Source organism: Pempheris klunzingeri, chromosome 9 (genome assembly GCF_042242105.1).
Source record: "Pempheris klunzingeri isolate RE-2024b chromosome 9, fPemKlu1.hap1, whole genome shotgun sequence".
NCBI lineage: Eukaryota > Metazoa > Chordata > Actinopteri > Acropomatiformes > Pempheridae > Pempheris > Pempheris klunzingeri.
The window spans coordinates 2,173,886-2,182,002 of record NC_092020.1 but is presented as its reverse complement, the minus strand read 5'-3'; positions in this window follow the sequence as shown (position 1 = coordinate 2,182,002).

Genomic DNA, 8,117 nt, shown 5'->3' with positions numbered 1-8,117 from the left:
TGCTTTCACTGCCTCCCCCGTCTACTTTTACCCCCTCTCCCCTTTCATTCCCCCTCCTACTTTCTCTTTCACACATCCACTCGTTTTCCCTAAACGCCTGTTCCCCCCTACCTGGGAAATATTTGTTAAAGCGTTCTTTAAAGGACGAATCAGCATTGATAAACGTGGCTACCGAGTTCTGTGACAGTCACTCCAGCCTGTATAGTCTTCAGTTCTGTGCCTTTCAGTACCTGTTAGACTGTATGCTGAGATGGGAGTCAGATTTACTGCAGTCAGCAAGTTTATTATGGCTTATATTGCTTTGGTAGCTGCTGCTTCCATATGATTTTTTTGTAATGTCACATCTCTTGGGATAGTTTGTATGAGGCGAGGTAAAACCATTAACATTCTTTTTTTTGCCATTTTATAGCCTTTGTAAATTATTCATGTGCTACAGTGTGGGTCATTCTGGGTAAATTACTTTGGGGCATCCCTGCACTCATATTGAACCCCCCGCATGTGTAAATTTCTCTTACTTTTGTTCTATGTTGAGCACAGCAAGTTTTATTGCAATTGTGGGATTCTGGATTTGATAACCTGTCCTTGAGGCAGAAGTAATTCTTCCAACTATTTCCCCATCTCCTGTTCTCACACTTGCAGCTCCATAAGTGGTCAGACACAGACTCCTTCCATATCCCGCCGGAAAACAAGAAGTCGCCAAAGTTCAACCACTGAATTAAAACTCTTCTTTGCAGCACCCGAGAGGACAATGCAAATGCTCAGAAGTTCTCTCTCCATTGAAGTTGTGTGACTGGAATGTGAGAGTGCTAGTTTGACCCAGTTTCGCTATTATCATAAAATGATGAACATGCAAAAATGGGAAGATGAGCCTTAAAATGAGAAGACCCAGTATATCCTTGAGGCATATGGCTGGAATGAAATCCACCCAACCCAGGCAATCTGTTTGCCAGGGAAAGAGACATTCAAGTCTTTTTGATATATTCACGTTGCACTCGTCCACTGAGCACCTGCCTTCATCTCGGCCCAGCCTTCACTTGCTTCTTGGCTTCCTGTGTGGATGGCTCCTGTCCCATGGGCCCTCTGGCACTCGGGGTAATGGAATCATGAGGCAAGTATCAGTTAGACATAGAGGATGTGAGCGTCTCTTCTCAGTGTGACTAAAGAGTCTGATGAGACGTGTCCTCAGCCTCCTGTCAAATCACAGCCCCCACAGTGTCATCATCCCTGACCAGGAGGACACTTCCAGCTGGCGGATAGGCTGATAAGGTAATGTCATTACCTATATGATAATGTTCGGACAGAAATAACACATTTTACAAATTTGAAGCAGCTGCCAACTTTTTAATTTTTGGACCATCAGTTCTCACTGCCTGCAATACAATTAGGGGAGATTTAATAGTGCAATTAAAATACTGTCAAGGGTTTTCAGTTGTGTTTGAATTTTAATTCTGTTATTGGCAGCCCAAAAGGCAGCCAGCGCATATTAAAGATGAGATCCTGCTGTCGCACAGCTGGGCAAAACTGGCGCCAAATTAAAATGTTGGTGATTTGACCATTCACTAAAACCTTCCCTGAGTCATAACTTAACAACCAGACCTAGGTATGTCAGTCTTTGGATATGTCCGCATGTTGATGCAGTGTGCGTGGGACCTTTAGTAAGAGCAGTACAGCATTATGATAGCATTATGTTTGCAAACGCACTGCTCAGTGCTGAGTCCTCATTCTGAAAGAGTTATGTTTGACTTTTTGGTGAAGTAAAACATAAAAATACAGAACAGTTTTATGCTCTAAAACAATAGAGCAATAACAAATCTGTGGTAGAATTCAGAGTCCGACCTTGTCATACTTTCAGTACCAGAACTAACTAGGTCTACACTGCAAATCAGGAACAACACTGTTTCTTTTATTTCCATATCTTCTATGGAATGTCATTCAGTGAGGATGCTGGTTTCTGCCTGCGACATGTAGTTTTGGCCTCAGTGTTTCATATGATATATGTATGTCATCAAGAACTGTACCTTCCTTTTACTGAGCACCTGTTTTAAAGCAAGTCAGCAAGAAATAACCAGCCTGAGAAAGTGCTTTCAAGCAACTCGTGGCGCTAATGTTGGCTTAATTAGCTCGCTAGCTACAGCTACAGAATTGTGAATTGTAAATCCTAGACTGTTTTATCACTGTATACTACATGTGCCGTCTGAGAAGGAAAGGCTTGACAGGCGTAGCAGCAGCAGTAGCTGAGGGGGACATTCACCACACAAAGTATCATGTGCCAAACGGTTGACAAGTTCTACCTGAGAAGTGAGGTTTCCCTTGGTGAAATTTCCAGTTACTAGCTGAAAATCCAACATTTATGCTGAGGTAATGGATGGAGCTTAAGTTGTCAGATGAAGACAGAAAGTCAATGCAGACTAATAGAGATGTGCAAAAAATCTAAAAATAACAAATCTCTGCCTGCACATTTGAGTGCATGCACACACACACACACACACGCTCACATTCTGCTTCCTGTGACGCCAGCTGTAGGTTTCAGTGTGTATTTCTGCTTCTGTTTATTCCCTCATCCCTCTCACTTATCTAACGCCTTTCACTGCAGATGGTGCAACAAACAAACTGCAGCCATTTGAGTCATGTTTCATGAAGGCAAGCCAATTATTGAAAACATATTCTTTCACCCATTTCCTATGAATGACTTAAATTAAAGCGTTTTGCCTAATTCACTTTGCATCGTAGAAATTTCTGTCTCAGGGTCCAATTTACAACAGGGAGCGCCAATGGAAGCGTAAGGCTTCCTTGCCGCAGTAGGAGGGTGGTATCATGATTAATTTAGGCTTGTTTTGTCAGCGCAGGAAGCCTCAAAAAAGCTCATTACAATCAGCTGGATTTTGTCACAGTCCGGGCTCTCTCTTATCTCCCATAGAGAAGCAGAGCGATACAGCCTCTCTGAATATGCATTGATGATAATTGCATGATTTATGCATGAGCGTCATGGCACCTTAAGACTCTCCCGCCCAATAGAAGTCCTTGAAATTCTGAAATTGGAGCTTTTGTCACTGTTCTCCAAATGTTTGTTTAAGGCACTCGACTACATCACTCACAGGGCCATTCTTGAATGTGTTGGATCGCAATTGAATAAGTGTTTAACGTGGGAGTATAAGATAACAGTGGCTTGTTTGTTTGAATATTTACTGAATGCTTGTACAAAGCCATTAGGAAACATGTTGTAAGCTGTCATGTTGCTTTCAGCCTGCATTCAGTATTCAGTTTGTTGCATGTCTCTGTTTGACTTTGGGCTTTCGCTGACATTACCTACAATTAGGCCGTCGTAATTGCCTGACTTGCCAGCAATAGACTTGAATTAGGACGGTGATTGATGGTTATATGAGAATCACAGGAGTGATGTGTGCATTGACCTTCGAGTGAGCTCATCTCATGAGGGTGTTGACCCTTCGATAAACACAGACAAGGCCTCCCAGACAGCCCCAGTGTGTGCGGCTCTTGCAGCGTGCCCCAGAGTTTTCCTGTTAGGCCTGATGGATGAGGATGCACCGCTCTGCTTACTCCTCCCACCAGCTTCTCCCTGCAGTTGCTGTCTTTTACTAACAGCCGCCTGACTCTGTTGTGTTCCGAGGTGGATGAAGTATCAAGACCTTTTATTTAAAGGAGCCTAGAAATACCAAAATGTCAAAATGCTTCATCTGAATAAAACTCCTCCATTCATACTCATGTTTCAAGCACTGTGTTGTGAAATAGCACTGTGAATTTTATTGTTCCAGTTGATAGGGATGGAGCTAATTGTTACTAAATGTATACATTTACATAAAGTAGAAGTGGAGTGGAGTAGAAGTATAATACGGTAGCATAACACAGAAGTAGTGAAGTAAACTACAGTTTCCTTATAAGGTTTCTTAAGCACACTACTTAGGTATATGTTACGTCAGGTACTTTAAACAATGTGGGTGCGAGAGCCAGAGCTGTATTCAAATTTAGAGGAAAGTCCAAGTGAAGTCTCAGGTCTCCAAAGGCAAACTGCAAGTCATGATGTCTTTCAGGCCTGAATGCTGACCATTAAAATGACACAGCATTTGAACATTTTCAAGGCTGTAGAGTTTTTACATAAGTAAGACCTTTCAAAGCAAAATGCTTAAATAATTAAATAAGCAAGCTGTGCAGCTATGCACAGTATGTATTTCACTGTCAAATTTAGTTTTCTTTCTATTATAAAATTGTATCAGGTCAAACCTGGAGAACCTGAATGTCTTTGCTGACTAATGTCAAGCCAAAATCCTCGGGTGGCAAGTCTCAAGCAAGTCCCACAGAGAGTCCAGCCCTAGTCAAGAACAGTTTGTGACTTGCAACCATGGATCAAATGACTATGTTTTATGAAAGTGTCACTCATAGTTATGAATACACAGAGTATTATCACCAGAATTCACAGTTCCCCACAGGCTTGTGGAACTTTTAGTATCTTTCAGCTCAGTGTTTTGGTGTTCGTGTTAGCTCACTCCTACTGTTACAATGCCAAGCAGCTTATTTCTTCATTGAAATAAGAGCAAAAAGTGACACCACTCCTGACTAGCTTCGACAAAAACTGTAACTACTTTATTTGGAACGTTGATCTGATTGTGTAAAGTTAGCCTGTGTTAGACAGATTGTTCATCCAGTCACCTGTTCAAGTATTTGCCCCTCTACAATTTCTACAGAAGACTTCCCAGATGTTTCTGAGTAACAAGCCAAATGGGTAAATCCCTGCAAAAGAAAACACCACATTAAACAGTAAAAGATGTACAGCATGTTGACAATGTGATACAACTTTTACTGATAAAAAAAAGACAAATAGAACTTGATCATCTGTGTCCTGGAGTTGAGGCTTGCCTCCTCTTAAGCACTGGAGGAGCTCACAGGACTCATTAAAACCACAGATGAGTTAATACCTGTATGTAGCCCTTGCAGAATGCTATTAAGCAGAAGCTTGTGTGAAGTGGAACATTGGTTAATTCAATGTCAGTGGTGCATGCTGCTGTCAGTGTAAAAACATGTGCCAAATGAACTCCAACTGCCATCGCTGTTCTTAATGTGTGGGTTGGTAGCTCTGAGTTTGTGGTTGTTGCACGTAGCAGCTTTGAAGATGGTAACACTCTGATAGCAGGAGGAGAATTCCAACTAAAATAGTTGGACAGTGGCAGGTTTATACCTACCTTACCAAGCACCAGACAGAGAAATGTAGCGACTAGCCGATAGAGATTAAGAAAATGAGCGAATATTTGATTTACATTCATTGCTTGACCAAAAAACGCCACCCCACATGACCGTGGACGTTAGTGACTGCTGGATGAACTGCTTGCTAACTTGTTCACCGCATCAACTTTGGAAGGTGATGCATCAGCTTGGTGTTCACAGCTTGTTGTGCTTACCCCCCAAAAATCAATTCATGCAATTTAAGTATGACCTCAGTGTCAAATCCAGAGAGTTTCCAGCTCAGGTGAAAGTCTGTACGTCTTTCTGTCTGAATAAACAAGCAGACTGAGGTGGACCGACACATGAGTCGCTGACAGATTACTGAATGTTGTCTATGGAGATTGACAGCTCACTCCCAGCTCAGGATGAATGATGGATGGAGACTTTCTGCAGCTCAGGTAGTGTCCCTTCCAGTTGAAGCAGAGGCTGTGTCGGTCCGTTAGCCGATTAGCAGCAACACTAAAAAGTAAAAACCAGTTTTTGAGCCTTTGATGTCCGTTTGCATAGCAACTCTCTCTCGCCTCTCACGGCAGACTGGTATTTTCCCTCCCGCCTGTCTATCTCCTCCCACTCTGACTTTGCTCTCCAACTTTCCTCTCTCATCGCGCATTCATTTCTCTCTGCTGAGCCAGATCTCTTCCATATTCCTTTTGCTCAGGTCTGCAAGCTGAGACAGACTTATTTAACAAGTGCCTGGCAGGCTGGGCGGTGGATGTGGCAGCTGTGGAAAAGAGGTTGATGTGGCCCTTTCTACCACAGGAGACTGAATCCCAGGGAGGGAGCCTCCAGATGGGCTCGGTTTGAAGCAGTTCACCCCTGGTTCCCCTAGATGAGCTCCATACGGGATAACACTGCATATCTGAATACTAAATGCAGATTGAGTGCAATTAATTACCTGACTGCATTTAGGTCTTTATTTACATAGGACACCTGATACTTTTGACAGAGTTTGCTTTTCAGGTTGTGCAGTATTTAAACTACATGTCTCATCCACACTAAAATGGATGGCACACGGCTCCATAAAGTATGTTTTTTTTATATTAATGCATACAAGAAACTGACCTCTGTCACCACGCATTCACAATGTGTGACAGATGCTTTGATCTATTCCTGCTTCAATGCTCCTCTCTCCTCTGACTTGTACAGGCTGCTGGTATTCTCCCTGCGTGCCTCTGTGCTGACACTGCTTTCCTCTGCATTGATTCAGGAGCCCTGAGTGATAGATGGGTTTAATAAAGCAAGGTGCAGTCGTCCCAAATAAATGAGCAAACGCAGGATTTATTACCAACATCTGCATTTTAAGGGGAGTAAACAGGCCTAAGCTGGGAAACACAGTTTCATGATACTCCCACAACCTAAAGTCTGGGCCAGAAACATTCGGGGCACGCACACAGCTGTCAACATGCCTATTACACACATGCACACACACACACACACACACACACACACACACACGCATCGGTGCACACACTTCCAATCACTGCCTTTTCCAGTTCCATGTCCTTCATTCTCTCTGTCACTTAATTCTCACATCTTTTGCCATTCATCTTTCTCCTTCAATAAAAGGAGACCTTGGTTTGCCGGAGCTCTTTTTGGCATCTCTCTTCTTCTCTGTTACTGACATTCTTCTGTCTTTTTTCTTTTGTCTTTCCACTCTTATTCTGACAGACATTTCCTCTTTTGAAGCTGCAGAGTGGTTTCTCTTTGAACCAAAGCGCTCATCACTAGTTTGTCATCATATATAACAGTCTTTTTGTCATAAAAAGCAGAACATTTTATTTGCCCTCTCCTCATTTGCCGTGGCACCGCTACAGGCTGCTTAGTGGTGGTGATTTATCCATGCGCGGTGCCAGTGGAGCTAAATCTCTACTCCCCTTGGCACTGAAACAGTAGTGTGCATGGTTTAATTTCAGCTCTGAAAGACTGTCGTGCTGCAGTGATAACACAGGCCTGTTTGCCAGTGATTGGACTAATTAATAGGCTCACAGATGATTCGCGGCTGTCTCACCCAGTCACAGTGGCGAAAAAGGACAGCGAAAAAAGCAGAGGGCAAAAATATAGTAGCTTGACCTGTGAACTTCAGAGCCTCTGTAGAAATGGTTCACTCATTAACTTTCATGTGCACGAAAAAGAGACAGAAGCTATAAAATTGCACTCACAGGTGACTGCAATTTTTCCAAGCATGGTTGTTTATTAATGACAGCATTTTGACAACTCAGTCGATAATTACAAACACATTTAGCTGGCTCACATGCTTCCTCATTTTCTCCTGTGTACTCCCCGTTGCTGCTTGCAAATCTGATACCCTGAAAGCTTTATACAGGACTTTGTCCCTCCCTCCCTCCCTCCCTCTTGCTCCTTTTCTGCCTCACTGCAGATGACCCACTAAAGCTTTAGACAATGAGTGCTACTCTGATAGCCATCCCTCTATGTAATTACAGACTGAGCTGTGATTAAATGAACGAAATTGTGTGTTTACCACACATGCATTAGTCAACTATATGTTTCATAAGGGGGGAGCGCTGTTTGTTCACAGACTTGACTGCTGACATTGATGAATGGCTGTAGTGTACAACAGTTGGGCAATTTGTCCCCAAACCTTAAATCTAGAATTTATTTGTCAGCCTAAATTGTTGTCTAACACACACACACACACACACACAAGCGCACTTTGCAATCTACTACAGACTCAAATTGTGTTTGTCTGTCACACACATGCTCCCTGTCTGTTCTCATATGCAAACGTCTGTACATCAAGTTCATAATAAAAAAGAAATGTATTCACTTCAAAGAATCAATATTTAAACAAAGCCAGCAGCGGGGTGACACTGTTTTAGCAGAGGGCGCCATACAGCAGCGAGAGATCCTCGGGCGTGTGAGCT